Below are 25,215 nucleotides of genomic sequence, written 5' to 3' on the forward strand. Positions count from 1 at the left end.
ATGCAGCTGAACAGGAAAGGAACAACGCTCTTTAGCTTTACGACTGTATCCCAGTACTTGGTCGACTGGTATTCTAGTGACACAGTCTCATTCTGATGGCAGCAAGGAGACACGGGTGGATGCCCACTGGAAATATTACAGTGAAGACATGTTTGGTAACCAAGTCAGAACAATACGATCAGTTATTCAGTGAGTACCTTCTCCCACAGCCAAATTAGTAAAAACACAGATTTGGAACATATTTTGAAAGGATTGTATTATTTACGCTTATCTATCTTGTATTTATCTATGTATGCAAATATCATATGTGGATCATCACAGAGTCCCAAAGTTAGTCCAGGGTGAGGATACAACTGTGCTTATGGGAGCCAAAAAGCTGGTGCGAGGAGACCAGAAAACTCTTCTTCATGGGTAGGGTTGAACAGGGGCCGGAAGGACCGGTGCCCACGTTTCTTAACACCCTCTAAATCCCCTCACCCGCAATCTACCTGCGTTCCACTCATCATCTAAGAAAATCCATAAGGCTCTTGTCTGTTTCACTTGCTCCCTGCCCAGCATGTGCCTTCTCGACTCTTAATAAACCTTTACAGGTAAGTGCCACTGAGCTTGCGTTTGGCCTAGACTGAGGCAGTCAGGGTGATGGGGCATCGAGATACATGCACTTGCTGATCCTTCCATCTCTTTCGGTCATATAGATCAGGAAGTAGGAGATGTACCTGGGGCACGCTATAGTGATTTCCTTTGACCAGAAGGTACATTAGCATAGGTGGATACAGGTGCCGAAGCAACAGCTTGTGTTTTCTGAGGAATCAGAGTATTTCACTAAGGCTGTCATTTATAAAATCTTGGAGGCTTACAGGCAACTTTGGAGTGTACATGGAAGGCAGGGCATGAGAAGTAGTGTTTCAGAAAAAACAAACTCAAAGGAATTGCATCTGCCAAGTGTTAGCTCTGTTTATTTTTTAATTTGTCCTGCCCTCACCAGTTCCGGGAAGACACAGCCCTCTTAACAATTACAAGCATTTTTGCCTTGCCCACACCCCAGCACCTGTTGCAGCCACAGTGGAGGACGCCTCTTCTCCTACCTCGTCACAGAGTCCTGAAACGACCTCCCACTTCACCTCGGAACCTCATCCTCTCTGCTGGAATTCAGAAAAGAACTCAAGATCTGGCTCTTCTACTGAGCCTCCATGCAGCAGTCCTCCCAGTGCCCGACACCCTCACGGGTGATTCTTTGCGTCATACCAATATGGATTTATTGATCGATTGATTATTTTCCTGCTTGGTGCTTACACATCTTTACAAAGACTCTTGAAAGCAACTGAAATATGCTGATGCAAGCCCCAGACACAAACTGTACATCCTGTTTTTCTTTCCTGCCCAATTTTTTTCAGGGCAAGTCTAGCACAAACTTGGCTGGCCAAGAAAATGCACCTGCACTTTTTGCACACCCCTGAACAGCTGACTGGTAGCATTTGCTAATAGTGAGTTGTCCCCATTACGATGGGTGCAAAGAGGACAGGAGGGCTAGTTTCACACCTGCTAACACAGAATTTCGGCTTATGCCTAAAAATATAAAAGTGCCAATGCTGAGAAGGGGTTGAACAAACCGGGTTTAGGTCAAAGCATGGAACTATCGATAACCTAACTGAACTACAGGTAATAAAAGTAAAATATGTTAAAGTTAGAGGAGGAAGAGTGTACACAGCGTTTAAAAACTTCTCCACAGCATTTGATAAAGTAGATTGTCTTTTGATGGGGAGAAAACTGTCGGACCTGGGTATGCCGGCCATCCTCTTGGAGTTAGTCTGTGCTTTCCATACAGACACTTAGGGGCCGATCAGGATGGCGGACGGAAACGTGCTCCGTCCGCCGTGGAAGGTGTCAAGATACTCCGGACCTGGCCGCGGAAAAACCGCATTAGCGATTAGGATCAAATGTGACCGAAACGCCGACCGCGGCGGACGGAGCACAACAATCCCCGTCCGCGGCGGTCGAAGTACATCTGATTCCGCGGCATGCGGACGGAACCCACAAAACACCGACCGCCGCGTACGCACACGACCAGGAGAACAACAACCTCCCCCGCGATACCTGCGTACTTTCCGTGTCCGCAATTAGGATAACTCCGCAAGTACCCCGGTAGCCACCGCGATCCACGTCCGCGGCGGTAGCAATGCAATGAGAAACGGGGCACCACAGCGGAAGTCCAACATCCCTACAGTCATTCAAATGGCATACATACCGACAGAATTCATCACCAAACACAGCAAAATGGACGACAACCCACCTGACACAACTAAACCAAACACAAGACACAATTACCCACCCCCAAGAACTGCATAGACCACACCTGACAACACACCCGCCTATCACCTGACTGCCAATCAACATTCACACAGGGCCAACACACAGACTATAAATTGACTCCCACCCACTCCCGAAATCCTCTGCATCCCAGCATAGCTGACAGCAGGAGACAATACTTGACTTGACAAAGAGCAAACTATTTGATTCAGGCACATAACCCACACCCAAACACACCCTGCACACAAACACCCACCACACCACACCCAAAGACACCCTGCACACAAACACCCACCACACCACACCCAAACAGCACACACCAGCACCTCCGCACTCCACACAAACACACCCCCCGAGCACCATGGCACCCAAAAAAAATCCTAAATTCTCCGACACCGAGCTCAAGGTAATGGTGGAAGAGATCCTTCGTGTGGAACCCCACATCTTCGGGTCCCTCGTGCAGCAGACGAGCATAGCTCGGAAGAACAGCCTGTGGGACCGCATCGTGACCAGGGTCAATGCCTCCGGGAGCGTTCCGCGAACCAAGGCAGACATCCAGAGGCGGTGGCACGACCTGAAGACCCGGGTGAAGTCTATAAGAGCCAAGAACTTCCTCCGGGCCAACCATACCGGCGGTGGAACCCCCCCGGAGCCCCTACCATACACCGAGTGGGAGGAGAGGGTGCTGACCATCCTGCACCCTGACACCCTCGATGGACTTCCTGATGGAGAAGAGGCTGGTAAGTACCAACCAACCACCACAAACACAACAACACGGTGTGGGCCACACAACTCTGAAGACACATCCCACATACCCCAGCCTTGCATGCAGTCCACATACTCACCAACCTCTAAAGCACTCCTACAGGCCCCCATGTCCATAGAGAGGGTGGTGGTGGTGGGTGGGGTGTGTGAGGGGTCACTAGTCCTACTTCCAACAGGCCCCAATGTCCATAGAGAGGGTGGTGGTGGTGGGTGGGGTGTGTGAGGGGTCGGAACTACAACTTCCAACAGGCCCCCATGTCCATAGAGAGGGTGGTGGTGGTGGGTGGGGTGTGTGAGGGGTCGGAACTACAACTTCCAACAGGCCCCCATGTCCATAGAGAGGGTGGTGGTGGTGGGTGGGGTGTGTGAGGGGTCACTAGTCCTACTTCCAACAGGCCCCCATGTCCATAGAGAGGGTGGTGGTGGTGGGTGGGGTGTGTGAGGGGTCACTAGTCCTACTTCCAACAGGCCCCCATGTCCATAGAGAGGGTGGTGGTGGTGGGTGGGGTGTGTGAGGGGTCACTAGTCCTACTTCCAACAGGCCCCCATGTCCATAGAGAGGGTGGTGGTGGTGGGTGGGGTGTGTGAGGGGTCGGAACTACAACTTCCAACAGGCCCCCATGTCCATAGAGAGGGTGGTGGTGGTGGGTGGGGTGTGTGAGGGGTCACTAGTCCTACTTCCAACAGGCCCCCATGTCCATAGAGAGGGTGGTGGTGGTGGGTGGGGTGTGTGAGGGGTCACTAGTCCTACTTCCAACAGGCCCCCATGTCCATAGAGAGGGTGGTGGTGGTGGGTGGGGTGTGTGAGGGGTCGGAACTACAACTTCCAACAGGCCCCCATGTCCATAGAGAGGGTGGTGGTGGTGGGTGGGGTGTGTGAGGGGTCACTAGTCCTACTTCCAACAGGCCCCCATGTCCATAGAGAGGGTGGTGGTGGTGGGTGGGGTGTGTGAGGGGTCACTAGTCCTACTTCCAACAGGCCCCCATGTCCATAGAGAGGGTGGTGGTGGTGGGTGGGGTGTGTGAGGGGTCACTAGTCCTACTTCCAACAGGCCCCCATGTCCATAGAGAGGGTGGTGGTGGTGGGTGGGGTGTGTGAGGGGTCACTAGTCCTACTTCCAACAGGCCCCCATGTCCATAGAGAGGGTGGTGGTGGTGGGTGGGGTGTGTGAGGGGTCGGAACTACAACTTCCAACAGGCCCCCATGTCCATAGAGAGGGTGGTGGTGGTGGGTGGGGTGTGTGAGGGGTCACTAGTCCTACTTCCAACAGGCCCCCATGTCCATAGAGAGGGTGGTGGTGGTGGGTGGGGTGTGTGAGGGGTCACTAGTCCTACTTCCAACAGGCCCCCATGTCCATAGAGAGGGTGGTGGTGGTGGGTGGGGTGTGTGAGGGGTCACTAGTCCTACTTCCAACAGGCCCCCATGTCCATAGAGAGGGAGGTGGTGGTGTGTGGGGTGTGTGCCAATGCCGACTGATTTTCAACCATAAATACATGTACACGTATAGGCAACATTACTCATCATCACATTATTCTTTTGCAGGGGATCCTAATCTGACTGCCGCCATTGACACCAGGCCTCCAGCATCCCCAAACTCCGAGCACTCATGGGACGATTGTGCAGCCAACTCCGGGGCAGAGGATGGTGCCGGATCGAGCAGCCAGCCAGGGACCTCTGCCACGCAGGTCACACCTGCAACTACAACGACTACGGGCACTGGCATCACAACAACACCGACGACTCGGACCTGCACAGCTGCCTCCAGCACCACCTCCACCACCACCACTACTACCACCACTTCTGCCCCTGCCGCCCTGCCCAACCCCGGCGCCAACGCTGGGCCAGCGCCATCCCAGCCACGCAGGGAGACAGTCAGGCAACCCACCACTGCAAGGGCAGATCCTGCAGGCAGGAGCAGGGCGGAAAGAAGGGCTGAGGACACAACACTGATTGCTGTGCAACAGTGCCATGAAGCACTAGTCCGGGTGGAGGCGGGCTATGCACGTAGCCAGGAACATGCAGACCGGGCCCACCAGGACTTTGTGGACAACACCGCCATGTTGGGGGCCATCGAGAGGCGGCTTGGCCAACTGGTCGACATTTTCAGCGCCAGGGCATCCGCCAACACCACCCCCCCCCCCCCCTCCCCTCAAACACCGGCACCGGCCACAACACCGCCACCGCCGACTGCGCCCCTGGCGGCGGATGTGTTACCGAATCAGCCTGCGCCCCTAGCTGACCCCGTGCCGGCACAAAGACGGAGGGGCCGTCCGAGGCAGGAAGTGGCCGAGAGCAGTGTTGGAGCACATGGCACACGCTCCAAGAGGAGCCGACAGTGACTCATTGGAGTACCTGAGCCTCCGATCCAACCTGGAAAGTATCCGGACTCACCTGCCACAGGCCTGCTGCACTAGGCACACACCACCCTATGTGGTGTCTGCACGCCCATCTCATCTACCATTACCTTGGACTCTCACTCCCCCACCCCTTCACTCCTTTGTAAATATGCACCTACACCTATGCACAATCTGTAAATAAATACCACTTACTCACTCAATGATGTGTTGCCTCCATGTTTATTCACATGATTGCATCAGAAACAGACGTAACCAGGTTCAGGGATCCAACAGGTACAGAATCATGCCGCAACGGAGTGACCTAGGGAAACATAGAACCCGCAAACAGACGTTAGTAAACAGCATCACACTCATCCCAACTCACTGCAGTGCAACTTACAACAAACCACACACATCACTACACGAATGGCTGACACTACACACATCATGGAGATGTGCATGTACTCATAAATGAAGACACACACACACATGCATACATCACATAACAAAACACATAGATGATCCCCAACACAATGACACCAGAGCAGCAAACCTACACAGGGCATACACAAGCAGCACAAGAGGGGCACACTCACAGTCAAGGGAAGTAGCGTGCTATGAGCTGGCGCCTCTGGTCCACACCTTCCTCCTCACCACTATCCTCATCAGTCGACATGGGTGGGTCGGGAGGGCGAGGAACTTGCTATTCATCTGGGTCCAAGATCAGTGCAATGTTATTTCGCACAGCCAGGTTGTGGAGCATGCAGCAGGCCATCACAATCTTGCATACTTTGCCAGGTGCGTAAGGCAGGGCCCCTCCAGTCTTATCTAGGCACCGAAACCTAGACTTAAGCAGGCCAAATGTTCGTTCCACCACTCGACGTGTCCTACCATGGGCATCGTTGTATCGCATTTCTCCTGCTGTGGTGGGATTGCGAATTGGACTCAGAAGCCAAGGCCTGTTTGGGTAAGCCGAGTCGCCTGTGTATGTGGGAATTAGAGAGAGACATCAGTACCTGAACATGTGGCCACACCAAGCCACCCAGATATCACTCCAGTCACCACAGCATACTCACCAACAAGCCAGGCTTGTGCCGGACGCAGATTTGCCATCAGTCGTGGGACTATGCTGCTCCGCATGATGTGGGCGTCATGTGCAGAGCCAGGAAATCTTGCACACACATGTGAGATAATGTTGTCGGCCTGGCACACCACCTGCACGTTAAGGGAGTGGAAGTGCTTCCGATTCCGAAACACCTGCTCACGTGCCCGTGGCGGGATGATCGCAATATGCGTGCCATCAATTGAACCCACAACGTGTGGAATGCCACCCAGTGCATAAAAGTCTGCCTTGACCGCTGCCAACTCTGCCGCCTGTGGAAAATGTATGTACTCATGCTTGTACAGCATCATGGCTGTCAGTACATCCTTGAGTACCGTGCTGAACATGGCCTGTGACATTCCCCCGGCATGTCCTATAGTGTACTGGAATGTGCCTGTTGCAAAAAAATGGAGTGCCGCCATCACCTTTTGGGTGGGTGAAATTGAGCCTGGATAAGTTCTCCGCGGCTGCAGGTGAGGAGACAACTTGTTCACAAGCTCCAGCAATCGACGTCGATCAAGCCTGAATTTCCGGACCACCTCCTCGTCCACCATGTCCTCCAGCACAGTATATGGGCGATGGACATTTTGAGCCCTCCTGTGTGGGAGTAAATGGAATGGAAGTCAATTCACATACAACGCATGTCTGTGCAACTCACTCACATGTCACCGCACTCTATCCAACATGTAATAGGCAGTGTACGATTTGCTTATGTGTGACACCTCTGATTGTCACAACAACATGGATTGACGTAGCAATGTGCACCCACCAGCTACATGATGTGTTGCAACATGTCCAATGCACTCTGTTGCACCTCAACATCACTGCCAACAAGGCATGTGACATGACCCAAAAGTGACGGTCATTAGTGGCACACCGATGGGCATGGTATGGAAACCATGGGATAGAGCATGAAGTGTGGAGTCACGCAATCACGCACACAACCCTCATCATGCAGCTGCAGACAATTAAACATAGTGCATCGTGCATCGTCAGCTGACATGCACTCATTGACGCCGCAATGGCGGTGCACTGCTTCCGCTGTTGACGTCTGGCCATACGCGGCCCGCGTTCAACATTCCAATTGTCTGCACGTGCTAGAGACCGGGACGGATGCATCATTTGCAACAAAGTTGTAAGAGTGGCGCCACCATGGCGGGGCACGTATTCGGCGGGGGAGGTGGAGGCCAATACAGCCATAAGCTGATGTCCATGCACATGCCAGTTCATGACCCCCTTACAGTGACATTGCATCAGGCAGCCTACACCGGCCGGCCCAGCTCTACCCACTACCGCCGTGCCAGACCTAGCCCTTGACCGCCGTTGCGGCCGTGCCAACTACCGCCGCTTCAGGCCCCCTCCACTACCGCCGTGCCAGACCTAGCCCTTGACCGCCGTTGCGGCCGTGCCAACTACCGCCGCTTCAGGCCCCCTCCACTACCGCCGTGCCAGACCTAGACCTTGACCGCCGTTGCGGCCGTGCCAACTACCGCCGCTTCAGGCCCCCTCCACTACCGCCGTGCCAGACCTAGCCCTTGACCACCGTTGCGGCCGTGCCAACTACCGCCACTTCAGGCACCCTCCACTACCGCCGTGCCCTGGCGGCCCTGAGGAAATATAAATTTTATGGTCAAGTTGTGTTCCCTAGCGCGTACCCCACCGACTCCATGTACCAACTTAAAGTGCATGTAACTTCCCTCCTGTGCCAGCTATGAAGACGCAAATACATTTGCGTCCAACGTTAACTTGTCCTCTTTCAGACCCACCCTGAATGGGTTAAATAGTCCGTTTCTAAGTATGCTATGCCAACGTCTTTTTGTAGTGTACTTTACATGTTTTCCTGCTCTGACAGAGTAGGCCCTGAATTTCTGTCAGCAAAGCCTCTTTTTCTGGCTTCTGACTATGACAGCCTCTGCCCAGGCTGCCTCTGTACTCGTGAACTCTGACTTACTTTCAGCGCGGCCCCTCGCGCTCAGCTCAGCCTGCTTTCTGCCAAGACTGACTATAACCTTCGAGTTATCTGTTCCGCTCCTCGAGAATGCATTCCTGCCTACCAGTTTCAGTAAACATCCTCCTCAGCTGCAGAGCCAAAGGGCCGACCCGTCTCCGTGCAAGTAATTCATAGCCTCTGTTACCATGCTCCCATGGAAGGCCCCGTGCCCCCGTACCCCTACGCTTCTCATGCAGACACTTAGGCGCTTATACACGCATCCACAGTTAGCATAGAATAGCTTCTGCCCTAGAGACCTTTCCGCCCAGATAATATGGTTCCTAAACATCAGATATCAGATATGATAAAAGTACAAGTTGATCTGACATGCCAGACTTCTGTCTCTTTCCGTCAGTGTAAATGTCAAGTCCCCTGCACCCCGTCAATCACACGTCATGCAGCTGCGCGCGCATCCAAGCTTCCGATTTCTGCTGACATTGCAACATTTCTGTTAGCACCACCCCTTGGTGCCACCCACTTGCGTCACCTATCTGTGACGTTTCTAGCACACACCTCCAGTTCACGCCTTCTGATTACGTACTAGTACCACGTGTATACTGTTATCTTGTCTTCTCTCAACTGTTACGCCTCCTGCACTATTACTTATGATGTGAATTAAGTATATAAGCTATGTATTGTTAATAAACTGGAGCGCGCTCTATTCCTCTATCCCTTCTGACACCCCTGTGGTGGTCAGAATCCGATATCTTGGTCATGACCATTCCTTTCTGAGGAATAAAACCCCTAAGAACTCTAACACCACGGACTCTGTTTTCTTTCTCCGATCTGAGTTATTATTGATTAAGTACTTACCTGCATAGAAATTAAGAGAGTAAATTAATTATTTACGTCATTTTGGCGCCCGAATAGGGACCCCTCCCCCACCTCACGCGCCGGTTGGCGCATTGCAAGCTCTGTCCCCTGCCATCAGTTAGATGGAACAAACGCGTACCGGCAGGATTTCCTGCATCTCCCTCTGACCCAAGGAGGTGACGAAGACTGCGATCAGTGCCCAGACGAGGCGGTGAGGAGTGCGGAGGATCCCGACCAGAGCCTAGCCGAAAGAAGCAAGGTCCGAGGTGTCAAGAGGCCCACCAGTTTTCCGAAGTTTTCCGAAGTTTTCCGAAGTACCGAGTCGAGTCCAGTCGAGTTTTCCGAGGCCTTCTGTTTCCGTGCTTCCCGGTGAGTACCATTGCTGGGACGTATCTAGACGGGTTTGGGTACACAAGTCCGGTCTGCACTGTTTTTAGGCAGTGTATCTGTACTGTTTAGCAGTATATCTAGTATTCTGAATTTCTGCACTGTTACACCAGTGTATCTGTACTGTTGAGCAGTACATCCAGTATAGAGGGTAGTCATCTATGTCTCAAATGTCTTTTCATGTGATTAATGTCGTGGTATGAATGTGACCGTTTTAATGTGCATTATTGTGTTTCTTGTATAACCTAGCTGTAACCAGTATTTAAGGAGTAAGGATCGAGCATTCAGTAATAAGTAAACAAGATGCCGTTTTTCAGCAAGATAAAGCAGATAGGAACTAGGAAAGGGATACTGGAGGAATAAATCCCTATTCCCCCTAGGGACACTCCAGGTAACTTTATGTATCATAAACATGGCATAGATGCCATATTGTATCTGGACTTATGGGCCGATTACACCAAGCACCTAGACGAAAGACACAGATGGCCTGTTACCGGAACATGGGATGCCGAGTGCATCATGAAGGTAGAAGAAGTATTATGGAAAAAGAAAGCTAGACAATCTCAGAAAGACGCCATAGAATTTTGGCGTAAGGAATCACATAAGCGTGCTGAGAAAGCACTTCGTAGAGAAGACAGACTTAAAGAATCAGAAAAAGCCCAAGAAAACGAGTTAGTTACTGAAGGGATCCGAGTAAAAACAGAACAAATAGACCGTGCCCGAAACAATCTCATAAATGGTATGTATCTTGCGGCCGAGGGCTCACCTGAGGCCCTATCAGAAATACCGAAAAACTTACCGCCACCATTAGTTCCAACTAAAGTAATGCATAAGACTACTAAAGACATATTCCTAAATTCTTATCTAGAGGATGTAGCACCGGCTTACACCAATCTGCCTGTTCGTGCCTTGCCTAATGACAGGGACGGGGATGGCACCCCGCCCCCGGATCATGTCCCACCAGTACCGCGACAGACCTCCCCCGTTCCGCCAGCTCCGCCACTTCCCGCACTCAAAACTGACCTACCGAAACCACTTCTACCTGATCTTACTAAACGACAAATTCAAGTTCAGATCCAGACTCCGCAAGGAGATAATGCTCAAGCGTCCGCCTCAGGAGGTGCGACCGCGGGTCTACGGACCCCGCCATTAACACACAGATTCAATCTCAGGGATATGCAGAGTCCTCTCACGTTCAGGTCACCCCGACTTGACGCATTTAAAGAAAACCTTACCGTTTGCAGATATGATCCAGTACCCGGTAAAAACGATCTAATGATATTGGCATCACTACGGTTAAGATCTGCTACTGATATCTTGCTATGCTATGTAGGGATGAAGGACCGTCTAGATAGAATATATGAGTTTGTTCAGACAGGGAAAGACCCTGACAGTATCAAGGATGCCATGGAGAAACAGAAAGTTGACATTCAAGCACAAATACTACGATTTTTCATAAATTGCCTAATAAGAGAACGAGACAGGCCTGGAACAGATCAAAGTGAATTAGATGCACTAAACAAGTGGGGTCAAAATATAGCCGAAGGAAAACATGATAAGGGGGCTTGCATAGCCAGTATGTACAAGAAAATTAGAAAAGCAGTGATAACAGCACACCAGAAAGAAAAAGCTTCCTCCGAGGAGGAAGAAGAACCCGAAGAACCAGAACAAACTACAGATACTATAGCGTATGTAGGTAAGGGAACTTACCTTAGGAAGGGCATCCGTCCGGAAAACAAGAGAGTTTTTCTCTCTGCTTTAACAAACCCGAATTCTTCTGAACACCAGTTCCAGGAGACTGATAAAAGATTACGAGAAAGAATGGGGTACCATGTACTCAATTCAATGGATGAACAAGAACTAGCCCGGTCAGCCATATTATGGGCTGAAAATCCAGACATATATAATGATGATACCTTAGCACAGACGTTTCTAAATCTTTCCCCAGAGGAACAGAAATTAGCAGGTGTATACATGATTCAGCACCTCCTCACGAAATACAGAAATAAACATTCCGATCCAGGTCCCTTACACGAAACATTAGAAGCACTACTCATGGATAGATGGAGAGGTTTCAGTACCAAGTTAATACAAATAATTCTAGAACAACGACATAGATATAACACCTTCATAAGCTCCGAATATGTTCCCGCCCCGCCTCCAGAAAGGAAAATGTACCACATGCAATGCGGAAGTGGCATTGAAAGTCAGAACCCCTTACGAGAAGTACACCCAGTTATGGGTACGGATCACATCTTGAAACGTGTATATGTACACACGCCACTGACTAAGTTAGAACTGTTAGAAATGAAGAAACTAGTTCCGTGTCATGATAAAGATCCTGCAGGTTTTCACAGAGAGCTTAAAGACATGTTGTTAATGGGGGATTACACGTATGATGATATTATGAAAATGTTAAAGGTAGTGTTGCCCACGGGCATTTACGAGAAATTAAAGGAAAAAGAATGGGAGGTGGGGGACACAAAGATTGCATGGGCAGAAATAGAAGACGAAGAAAGTAAACGGGTCCCTGGGGTAGGCCTTGGGGACAAGACTAAAGCATTACCCGGATTAATAGTACAGGTTTTGCCAAGATTATTGACAACTAGAAAGGAAGATTGGGACGCCATCTCGTCCTGTAAACAGAAACATGATGAAGATACTAGTGACTTCTATTCAAGATTCGAGAAATGTTTCATTATAAATAGTGGCCTACAACCAAGCAGCGAATCATATCCACACCTTTTTGTATCAAAACTAGTCGAGAACTCCTTACCATTAGTTAAAAATAGAGTGTACAAAGTTGAAAGTACTTGGCAGGCAAACACGCCATCCCAGATGTTACAAATGTTACAATATCATCAGAACAGAATTAGAGAAGAACAAGATCAGGAACAGAAACGTATGAAAGACACCAAGATGAAAATGTTAGTAGCTCAGACGGTCCCAGCCGACGGCCAGAGAAAAGGTGGTACCCAGACAAGTCACACTACAGCTCCCGTTAAAGGGACATGTAATTATTGTAAACAGCCAGGTCATTACGTACATGAATGCCCAGTCCTGAAACATAACATTTCAACAGGTAAAACTAAAGAAAGACCGCATCCGCCTAGACACGATCAGGTCCAGCAACAGACCTCACAAAATGTACAGCCAATGCAGAATACACAGCCTATGCATGCTCCATCTCATACAGCACAGACAGTAGCAGGACCACAGCCCATTGCCGCGACTCAGCAAGTTTCGCAACAGATGTACCAGTATGCCCAATCTGCATATCCAGATTACCCCCGATATACATGAAACAGCCTAGAGAGGGAAGGTGGTTTGCCTCTTATTGAAATTCCTGTAGATCAAGAAGGTCCTTATGTACACAGTCACGTATTGGGAAAAGACAGAAAGTTTTTAATTGACACAGGGGCAAGTCGCACTACAATCAGTCATAATGAAGTCCCAGGGGCACCCCTCTCAGGCTCACAGAATGTTTCCCTTGGTTTTTCAGGACAGCCTATTGTAAATGAAGTATCGGAACCAGTGCCCTTGGCTGTGGGTCCATTATCACGAGTTACAGATTTGCTACTTACGAACTCATGCCCAGAAAATCTGTTAGGAATTAAAACACTGAAGGCTCTAGGAGCTATAATATGCTGTTCCCCGGAGGGAGTCAGACTCTTTCTACGGGATTTCAAGGGTCATTATGTTTTACGAGAATTTGATGTCAGATTAAAAAATGTACCAGATCACCTATGGGCAACAGGCCCAGCTGACGTAGGTTGTATGCATATCACACCATACCGTGTTTCACTCAAGACAGGAGTTGTTCTACCCAGAATCAGACAATACAAGTTACCACCCGATGCTGTAGTGGCTTTACTGAAAATCATTGAAGAGCTTATTGCCCAGGGAGTGGTCGTAGAGACCGACTCCAATATCTGTAATTCACCCATCATCCCAATTCTTAAACGTACTGACCCCAATGCACCGCCAGTATATCGGCTGGTGATTGACCTTCGAGAATTGAACAAATGCATTGTACCACAGTACCCTGTGGTCCCCGATATCTCTTCCCTATTGACTGCTATTGATTCAGAAGCAACGTTCTTTACTGTAATCGATCTCAAGAACGCTTTCTTCAGTGTACCTATTGATCCGGAGAGCCAATATCTCTTCGGATTCAGTTTAAATGGACGAAGTTTCAAATTTTCCCGCGCACCTCAAGGATTCACAGAAAGCCCCAGCATCTATAGTCAAGCACTGAAAAGACAACTAGATTGTATTCAAATGCCAGTTAACACCGCTTTACTGCAATACGTCGATGATCTACTGATCACCGCACGAAGTGAGCCCGAATGTGAACAAGCATCACTGACAGTTTTACATTTCCTGGCCGACAAGGGACACAAGGTGTCTCCTTCGAAGCTCCAATTCTGTGTTCAGCAAGTTGTGTACTTGGGTCACTTGCTGTCCAAAGTGGGGAGACAGCTCACTCCCGATCGCATTCAGTTAATTGTAAACATGCCACGACCCCAGACACAAAAGGAAGTACGGGCCTTTATAGGCCTCACCTCATACTGCAGACAATGGATTCCTCAATATGCATTTCTAGCTAAACCACTCATTCAGTTAACGACGCAGGAGGCAGCAACTTCGCCTGCCCTCCCTTGGACTCAGGAACACACACAAGCCTTTGAGGAATTAAAGAAAGCATTATGCCAAGCACCAGTTTTAGCGACACCATGTTACAGCAAACCGTTTACACTTTTTGTTACAGAACGTGACGGCACAGCATTGTCTGTCCTCACTCAAGATCAAGCAGGTTCACATAAGCCTTGCGCTTATTTTTCAAGTACATTGGATTCCGTAGCTCAGGCACTCCCTGAGTGCTTAAAGTCAGTAGCAGCAACAGCGTTAGCAATCAGACAGAGCGACTCAATTGTTTTAGGACATCAGTTAACAGTACAAGTACCACACTCTGTAGAGGTTCTGTTAAACAGAACCCAGACTCAACACTTGACTATAGCACGACTGACAGGTTACGAATTGACACTATTCCAGCCACACATAGAAATCAGACGCTGCAGTATCCTGAACCCAGCAACACTGTTACCTACCATTATGACAGATCCAGCTCCGCATGATTGCATAGAGATCATTAATGCAGTAACAAAGCCCCGACGAGACTTAACAGATGTTCCATTGACAAATCCAGACCTGACACTTTATGTGGATGGTTCATGTATGAGAACAAGTACAGGAGAATTAGTGGCCGCGTATGCCGTGACCACTGAAACTGAAGTTAAAGAAACACATCGTATTGATACACTATCTGCACAAGCGGCAGAGCTCATCGCTCTGACCCGAGCCTGTATTCTAGCCAAGAACAGAAATGTCAACATATACACTGATTCCCGTTATGCGTTCGGAGTTGTGCACGACTTCGGCACGCTATGGCAAGAACGAGGTTTCCTGACCTCTCACGGTACCAAGATCCAACATGGTCCCCTCATTCAAGCACTGTTAGAAGCAATACATCTGCCTTCAGGCATATCCGTCATGAAGTGTAAAGCACATACTAAAGTCACAGATTCTGTTTCCCAGGGTAACGACCTGGCAGATCAGACAGCAAAACATACAGCACTGACTAACACTCAGACAATTGATACGACAAAGACAATAGGACCGACACATTGTATGACAGTCAGGGATCCCGCACTAGATGTTATTGATATTCAGACACATGCTACTCCAGAAGAAATAAAGAAATGGATTGAACTAGGAGGGATCCAGACAGATCAAGGTTGGATGACGAAGGGAAAATCTACATGGTTTCTCCCTGACTCTATGGTTTAAGTCATGATAAATACAGCACATAGCCCAGCACACCTAGGAGAGAAAGCAATGTTAGACAGTTTACAAAATCTTTGGAATAATAAACACTTACGAGCAGCAGCGAAACAGAAAGTGCGTACTTGCATGATCTGTTGTCAGTTCAATCCAGGTAAAAGCGTCCCTGTAGAGCAAGGTGGATTTCATCCTCCCGATCACCCTTTTGAAGTCCTCCAGATGGATTATATCCAGATGGACCATTGTCGAGGATTTAAATATGTTCTCGTAGTTGTCTGTGCTCTGTCCCGCTGGACCGAAGCATACCCAGTCCCAGATTACACTGCTCCGACCACTGCCAAGCAGCTGGTTCGTGAATTCTTCCCACGATACGGCTTGCCTCGTGTCGTGTACTCAGATAACGGTCAGCCATTCTCATCTGCATTAATGAAAGAAGTTTCTTTTATTACTGGGATACCAGTGGAAATTCCATTGTGTCCGACATCCCGAAGCCGCAGGCCTTGTAGAAAGGCATAACCAGACACTAAAGATCCGCCTTGCCAAAATATGTCAGGAAAAAGGGGTCGACTGGATAGTCGCCCTGCCAGTGGCACTATTCTACATGAGAATGGTTGCCCATTCGAGATCAGGGCTATCTCCGTACGAGGTGGTCTTTGGCAGACCACCGAATATGTGGGGGACGCCCATTCCGAAAAAGATTACTGATGTTGATTGTAACATGTTGACAGATTACCTTGCCTCCTTGATGTCTGCACTCCAATCATGTCGTTCACAGGTTGCCGCAGCCTTCCCTGACAACACTGGTGTAAAGCCGCATGACGTCCGTCCTGGGGACCTCGTCCTAGTGCGCAATTTTGATAGAAAGAGTCCGTTGGAGCCCCGCTGGAAATCGCCGAAGACCGTCCTTCTCACCACGAGGACCGCCGTGAAGATCGAAGGGAGAAAGGGGTGGGTCCACACGAGTCATGTGAAAAGATTTTTTGAACTGAAACCTGACCGAGACTCGTCCACCCCCACCAAAGACTGTGTTGAGCCAAAAGACTTTACAGAATCTAAACGAGAAAAGACTCCCCAAGAAGAGTATCGCATGAAACTCCGATCTAGCAAGTCAGACAGTTTAATTGTCTAAGTCCTCCCCTAGGTGAATCGGTTAAATAGTTTCTGACATGTATCCCCTAGATCGAGATAGAGAGAGAGAGAGGCGAATTAAGAAACATGTATACTGTAAATCGCTCCGTAGTCACTGTATAGTGACACTATTAATCATGTTTATTCTGAGTATTTTAATTATTGCTGCTAGCATCCTTTTACCTATCTACTACCCTATTTTCAAGCGTGAACAATCTGTTTACAATGTCTCTGCTGAACACACTTTCAGCAAGTTACCTCCACATGAACTCTCCTACAGACTTGCGCTGCGCAACAACACATTCATTAGTATGTTACACCACTCCCATCAAACTAACAATGCTACAGACTGCTGGATATGTGGCCGACTCCCTCCCTACCAGAATTACAAGGGAGCTCTGCCCCTCTTTCCGTACCCGTTCACTCACAATGGCTCCTGCGGTGCATGGTTTAAAATAATTAATTCCTTAGATCCTGATATTGCTGTTTTCGATGGGGGTTGGGTTTGGGGAAACCTGAACTTGGTCCTGCTCGACGTTTGTTACCCTGATAAGGAGGGACTCCCCACTAGAATAGGAACTGATCTAGAAAATGAAGTGTATGGATTAGGTAACTATACAATTAGCCTTATGATTCTTACTGTTGAATCCGAAGCCGCACCTGTTATACCCACTATGTCAGTATTGCCAGTTACTGGCGAATTATGTATCAGAAAGAAAGGTTCAGTACACTTAGGTCATAGTAAATGCACTACTGTGGTCGAATTCAGCGATCATGGAAAATCGTCCTTTAAAGCTATCAGTCATTCTTACTTTGTTTGTGGTCATACCGCATACATACGTCTACCTCCAGATTGGGATGGTTTCTGTTACATTGCTTTCCTTCTGCCACCTGTTTTCCTAGCCCCTCCTGATTACCATAGAAATACTAATCTAGTAAAGAATAGACCCAGAAGAGATATTCCACTTGTCGACTACACAGAAACGGCATGGGAACAGTACACCGATTTTAATAAAGGGTTCTTTTTCTTTTTAGGACCTGTTCAGAATAGTAAATTTATACGCAGATTAACTAGAACAATTGAAGCAGTAGTAAATGAAACTGCCTCCGCCTTAGGTAACCTAACAGAAGAGCAGTCCGCCATGCGGGTTGTTGTCCTTCAGAATCGTCTTGTTATTGACGTCATCTTGGCAGATAGAGGTGGAGCTTGTAAGGTCATCGGGTCAAGTTGCTGTGTTTTCATACCACAAAATGCACCATCTGTATATCAAGCTATTACACGTCTCCATAAAATTGCAAATCAGATACATCAGAATCCAGGCACCTGGACTTGGTCCGGTTGGTTCTGGACAACGTTAACCGCTTGGGGATGGAAGATCCTATCCTTCCTAGGCATTGGCCTAGTCCTAGTATTCAGTTGCTGCCTGTGCCTACAGTGTGGGCCAGCGATTTGTGGACTGTGTGCCACCTCTTGTATTTTATCAAAACGTAAAAGAAAGAAAGAAGAACAAATGATGTTACAAGAACAAACTGATCGATTCATGAGGATCGATATATCATGAAGGGTCCGTAGGGAACAAGGAGGGAATGAGGAAATATAAATTTTATGTTCAAGTTGTGTTCCCTAGCGCGTACCCCACCGACTCCATGTACCAACTTAAAGTGCATGTAACTTCCCACCTGTGCCAGCTATGAAGACGCAAATACATTTGCGTCCAACGTTAACTTGTCCTCTTTCAGACCCACCCTGAATGGGTTAAATAGTCCGTTTCTAAGTATGCTATGCCAACGTCTTTTTGTAGTGTACTTTACATGTTTTCCTGCTCTGACAGAGTAGGCCCTGAATTTCTGTCAGCAAAGCCTCTTTTTCTGGCTTCTGACTATGACAGCCTCTGCCCAGGCTGCCTCTGTACTCGTGAACTCTGACTTACTTTCAGCGCGGCCCCTCGCGCTCAGCTCAGCCTGCTTTCTGCCAAGACTGACTATAACCTTCGAGTTATCTGTTCCGCTCCTCGAGAATGCATTCCTGCCTACCAGTTTCAGTAAACATCCTCCTCAGCTGCAGAGCCAAAGGGCCGACCCGTCTCCGTGCAAGTAATTCATAGCCTCTGTTACCATGCTCCCATGGAAGGCCCCGTGCCCCCGTACCCCTACGCTTCTCATGCAGACACTTAGGCGCTTATACACGCATCCACAGTTAGCATAGAATAGCTTCTGCCCTAGAGACCTTTCCGCCCAGATAATATGGTTCCTAAACATCAGATATCAGATATGATAAAAGTACAAGTTGATCTGACATGCCAGACTTCTGTCTCTTTCCGTCAGTGTAAATGTCAAGTCCCCTGCACCCCGTCAATCACACGTCATGCAGCTGCGCGCGCATCCAAGCTTCCGATTTCTGCTGACATTGCAACATTTCTGTTAGCACCACCCCTTGGTGCCACCCACTTGCGTCACCTATCTGTGACGTTTCTAGCACACACCTCCAGTTCACGCCTTCTGATTACGTACTAGTACCACGTGTATACTGTTATCTTGTCTTCTCTCAACTGTTACGCCTCCTGCACTATTACTTATGATGTGAATTAAGTATATAAGCTATGTATTGTTAATAAACTGGAGCGCGCTCTATTCCTCTATCCCTTCTGACACCCCTGTGGTGGTCAGAATCCGATATCTTGGTCATGACCATTCCTTTCTGAGGAATAAAACCCCTAAGAACTCTAACACCACGGACTCTGTTTTCTTTCTCCGATCTGAGTTATTATTGATTAAGTACTTACCTGCATAGAAATTAAGAGAGTAAATTAATTATTTACGTCAGCCCTGGCACGGCGGTCATGGGCCTAGGTCTGGCACGGCGGTAGTGGAGGGGGCCTGAAGCGGCGGTAGTTGGCACGGCCGCAACGGCGGTCAAGGGCTAGGTCTGGCACGGCGGTAGTGGGTAGAGCTGGGCCGGCCGGTGTAGGCTGCCTGATGCAATGTCACTGTAAGGGGGTCATGAACTGGCATGTGCATGGACATCAGCTTATGGCTGTATTGGCCTCCACCTCCCCCGCCGAATACGTGCCCCGCCATGGTGGCGCCACTCTTACAACTTTGTTGCAAATGATGCTTCCGTCCCGGTCTCTAGCACGTGCAGTTGCCGGTGTGTGAGCGTGACGGTCTGTGCAAGTGCAGCCAATGGGAGGTGTGGACATGGGCCACGGTTGGCCAATTGCAAGTACCGTATGGTGTTCACCGCAACACCAGGGCCAATCATTGGCCCAATTCCAAACACGCTCTCACGGCGGACCAATGGCTGGCGCCGTATGCCACTGACATGGCCACTGGGCCCTATATATGTGTGATGTGCAAAAGCAAACTTTCTACGATGACCACCGACTGCTGCCTGTGACCATCACCTCCACCTGCTGCTGCGGAGCTGACCACCGACTGCTGCCTGTGACCATCACCTCCACCTGCTGCTGCGGAGCTGACCACCGACTGCTGCCTGTGACCATCACCTCCACCTGCTGCTGCGGAGCTGACCACCGACTGCTGCCTGTGACCATCACCTCCACCTGCTGCTGCGGAGCTGACCACCGACTGCCGCTCTAGTGCCATACTCCGTGACCTTGCCATGTCGAGAGTCAAAGAGGTCCGGTCTCGTCCCTTCACCGCCGCGGAGCTGGATGTCCTCGTGGACGCTGTGCTCCGCAACTACGGACGCCTGTATGGCGCACCCGGACAGGCGGTAAGTGCAGTGGGGGATAAGTTGTAGTGCATGAGGTGTCATATGGCACCTGGGCTCTGGAAACTTGGCGGTGTGATGTGTGACCAACTAAAGAATCGATATGTGCATGGCTGCTGAGAGTAATGTGTTGCTCCTATCTGTGTGACTGGCCAACTGTCCACTGACTTCCACCCTTTTGTCTCCCATCATGGTAGGTAAAGCTGCACCTTCGCAAGGACGTGTGGAGGAGCATTGCACGTGAAGTACGAGCAGCGGGGGTGTCCAATAGACGACATACACACTGCCACAAACGCTGGGACGACATTTCCAGACTGAGCAAGAATGTAGCGGAAGTGACACTAGGGCTGATTCCACGGACGGCACGTCTGGCCCGACGCTCAATGACCCCTCTCATGCACCGTATCATAGCTGTGACGCATCCTGACCTGTCCGAGCGGTTGCGTGTGGATGAACAGCAACGTGGCGGTAAGCTTACTGTCAGTGTATGTTGCTTGTGAGTGCAATGCATGTATGGTTGCCCACACACATTAGGGTCTTCCGTCTATCGTGAGTCTATTTCCAATGGCATGTTGGTGACATTGCCACAGTTAACTTTGCACTTGCACATGCGGAATGTTGAGACGCCACCTGCTAAGCTGTTCAGTTGTCATGCACATGCTGTAGTGCTCCGTCACCCCTTGGCAACACTTGTGTGCTGATGTAGTTCCTCATGCCCAGTGTGCATGCTGTACATGTATTACGGCCAACGCCACAGAATTCCTGTGAGGATGACTGCTTGGGGTGGGCTGTGTGCAGGTTGGGGGATCGATGGACAGTGTCATCAGTGGCTTTAGGGATTCCGCAGCAGTACTGTACGTGTGTGTGCCCATTACTTACACCCATTTCCTGTGCTTTTCAGCTTTGGCAGAGGGCACTCAGCCACATACGGCGGAGATTACAGAAGGCAATGCATCCGGATCAGACGTCGCGCACACGCAGACTGACACCGAAGGGGCCAGCGGCGGAGAGGGGGACAGGACCGTCCCGGAGGACTCGCATGTGGAGACAACATCGTCATCATCTTCCGACAGTGTTGGTGAGTCAGCACTGTTGTCACAGACTGGGAGTGGGCAACCAACACCTTCGGTCGGGACACAGCACACAGGGCCCACCCTGCCGGCAACTGCACCATGTACTGTACGTGCACGCAGGAGTAGGGGGAGCAGAGTGGCGTTCGGTGTCGGCACCGCTGCCCCAGCCTCGGTGACCCAAAATTCTCTTTGTGCAGAGGCTGTTGATCTGCTGCGACAGCTGTGTGTGGGCCAGACCAATATGATTAATGCATTCCAAGACCACGATAGGAAGTTGGGGCAGGTGGTGGCATTCATGGAAGGTATGCATGGTGATCTGGCTGGTGTACACAGGACACTGCAGTCATTGTCTAACAGTGTGTCGTCTGCCATTGCACAGTCGCATGGACTGGGTGGTACTTCTGTTCCACCATCTACAACTCTGGATGTGTCAGGGGGAGTGAATTTTCTGATCTGGACTCTAATACAGGTTATTGCACTAGAAGCAGCGTCAGCCAGCACGTCAAGGCACGTAGGCCTCAGACCCCATCCCCTAGGTCAGGTAACTCTGTTCACAAGGACAACGTCAGATATAGTGGAGTACACACACGTGAGGCAAAAGAGGGGTTGGGTGTAATGGCTACACATGCTGCACAGCCATCCCACACACAAGGTACTACCAGGCCAAGACTCACTCCCGCTTCCATTGACACTACCCTGTACGAGGACAGTGAGAAGACGAATACATCTCTTGAGGGCTCGCATACTCCCAGTGCCAGGGACACTAGGAAGGAAGGTGCCACTCCCAAGGGCAGGGAAAGCAGGAAGGATGTAGGCACTCCCAAGGGCAGGGAAAGCAGGAAGGATGTAGGTACTCCCAAGGCCAGGGACAGCAGGAAGGATGTAGGCACTCCCAAGGGCAGGGAGACTACGAAGGAAGGTGCCACTCCCAAGGGCAGGGAAAGCAGGAAGGATGTAGGCACTCCCAAGGGCAGGGAAAGCAGGAAGGATGTAGGCACTCCCAAGGCCAGGGACAGCAGGAAGGATGTAGGCACTCCCAAGGGCAGGGAAAGCAGGAAGGATGTAGGCACTCCCAAGGCCAGGGAAAGCAGGAAGGATGTAGGCACTCCCAAGGGCAGGGAAAGCAGGAAGGATGTAGGCACTCCCAAGGCCAGGGAAAGCAGGAAGGATGTAGGCACTCCCAAGGCCAGGGAGACTACGAAGGAAGGAGCCACTCCCAAGGGCAGGGACAAGAATAGTCACAAGACAAACGCACCTAAGAGGAGCACGGACAGTCCCAGGGGAAGGGACACACACGGGCAGAAGGGGTGTCCAGCTGATATGTACACCACAGACGACAAGTCTGCTGCCTGGAAGAGGGCACCATCCAGGGAACAGGGCAAGTCCGCAGAGTACAGTACTCCTACGGAAATGGAACATCCAAGGCCCAAGGACTCGCCCATGAATAGTGGCGCTGTCAGGGACAGGCATACATCACCCATAGTTGCTCTGAGACAGCTGTTTTCTGGCAAACGGAATACAGAAGACTCAGCAGTGGAGTCACCCCTTACATCCACTCCCATCATGGCCCGTCAGGGACGGATGCAGGTGGACCCTGTCGTGGCATCCCCCATGACACATGTTGCAGAGGCCACAAGGCAGCCACACAGCAAACGACAAGCAGGCTCCAGCACGTCCCCAGAGACCATTCCCCCCCCAGCACATGCACCTCCCATGGTGGGTGAAATTGCTTCTCAGTCCGGTCGACTTGTGAGTCCTGTCCTGTCCAGGGTGCAGGCACATGTCCAAAAGAAGCGTAGACACACAGCATTGACACATGCCCAATCCGATATCGGCCAATTGCAACTATCCCCCGCTCCCAGAGCCACCCTGCCTCCTGGACCATACAGCCCTGTGGCTCATCATTTCAGTGGTCACAGTGGCGCTGGTGCAGTTGACTCGCATGTGTCTGTTAGTGGCAGGGTATCCGTCGAGACATATCCTGTATCAGGTGCTGGCAGTGTATCTGGGTCTATGGGCCATGTGTCAGTAACTCGGGCTGTGTCGGTGTGTCACACTCCTGTATCAGGTGCTGGGAGTGTATCTGGGTCTATAGGCCATGTGTCAGTAACTCGGGCTGTGTCGGTGTGTCACACTCCTGTATCAGGTGCTGGGAGTGTATCTGGGTCTATGGGCCATGTGTCAGTAACTCGGGCTGTGTCGGTGTGTCACACTCCTGTATCAGGTGCTGGCAGTGTATCTGGGTCTGTGGCTCACGTGTCAGTCACTACATCTGTGGCTGTGTGTCACACTCCGGTTTCTGGTGCTGCCAGTGTGTCCGATGCGGGTACTTCACGCAATCCACCTGATAGTGTGCTGTAAGTTGCTGTACTGTGCCCTCTGATGTACCTGCTCATGTGTCCACACTGCCCTGTTGCTGTTCTGATACTGCATTGTGCCCTCTCATGTGCTGCCTGTGATGGACGTTTTCAGTGCAATGGACTGTTGGTGCCCTTAGCCCCTCTCATGTACTGCCTCTGATGGACGTTTTCAGTGCAATGGACTGTTGGAGCACTTGGCCCCTCTCATGTACTGCCTCTGATGTACCTGCTCTGGTGTCCACACTGCCCTGTTGCTGTTCTGATACTGCATTGTGCCCTCTCATGTGCTGCCTGTGATGGACGTTTTCAGTGCAATGGACTGTTGGTGCCCTTAGCCCCTCTCATGTACTGCCTCTGATGGACGTTTTCAGTGCAATGGACTGTTGGAGCACTTGGCCCCTCTCATGCACTGCCTCTGATGTACCTGCTCTGGTGTCCACACTGCCCTGTTGCTATCCTCATACTGATGTATGCCCTCTGATGTACCTGCTCTGGTGTCCACACTGCCCTGTTGCTGCCCTGTTGCTGTTCTGATACTGATGTACTGCATCTGATGTACCTGCTCTGGTGTCCACACTGCCCTGTTGCTGCCCTGTTGCTATCCTCATACTGATGTATGCCCTCTGATGTACCTGCTCTGGTGTCCACACTGCCCTGTTGCTATCCTCATACTGATGTACTGCATCTGATGTACCTGCTCTGGTGTCCACACTGCCCTGTTGATGTTCTGATACTGATGTACTGCCTCTGATGTACCTGCTCTGGTGTCCACACTGCCCTGTTGCTGCCCTGTTGCTATCCTCATAGTGATGTACTGCATCTGATGTACCTGCTCTGGTGTCCACTATGGGCATGCTCCATCCTAGACTGTGACTTTGCTCCGAATCTGCGTAAATAAAATTGCGATTCATGTGTCGTGCTTTGTCAGAGTCATTCTTGCGTGTGTGATGCTGGTGTGGATTGGTATTTTCTTGGGGGCGGTGGGTTCTGCTCAGGACCCAAGTCCTGCAACAAGAAGTGGGGTGACGCTGAAATCACGACAGGAAGTGACGACACATAAGGTGGCTTCCACTCAGTTGCAGTTTATAGTTATCATGCTCCCTGTTGAATTAGTGGGGGGACGCCGTCCACCCGCGTGGTACCCCGACTTGAGCCCTGGTTGTGCTACGTGTCACTCTCCCCTACCTGGGTCACGGCCCTTGGAGGCGTTGCCGTACACAGGCATTTGTGCATTTTGGGACATGTCACTCCCCCCTCCCTACGTCACCGCCCTGGCCGGTACTCCTCTCCAGACAGCGAATGCTTAGGTGCCTACCTGCGTCGTCGTCGATGGTGGGCCAAGACGAGGACGTACTGGATCGCGTAGAGTATCGGGT

Source organism: Lissotriton vulgaris, chromosome 11 (assembly GCF_964263255.1).
Source record: "Lissotriton vulgaris chromosome 11, aLisVul1.2, whole genome shotgun sequence".
In the NCBI taxonomy this organism is placed as follows: Eukaryota; Metazoa; Chordata; class Amphibia; order Caudata; family Salamandridae; genus Lissotriton; species Lissotriton vulgaris.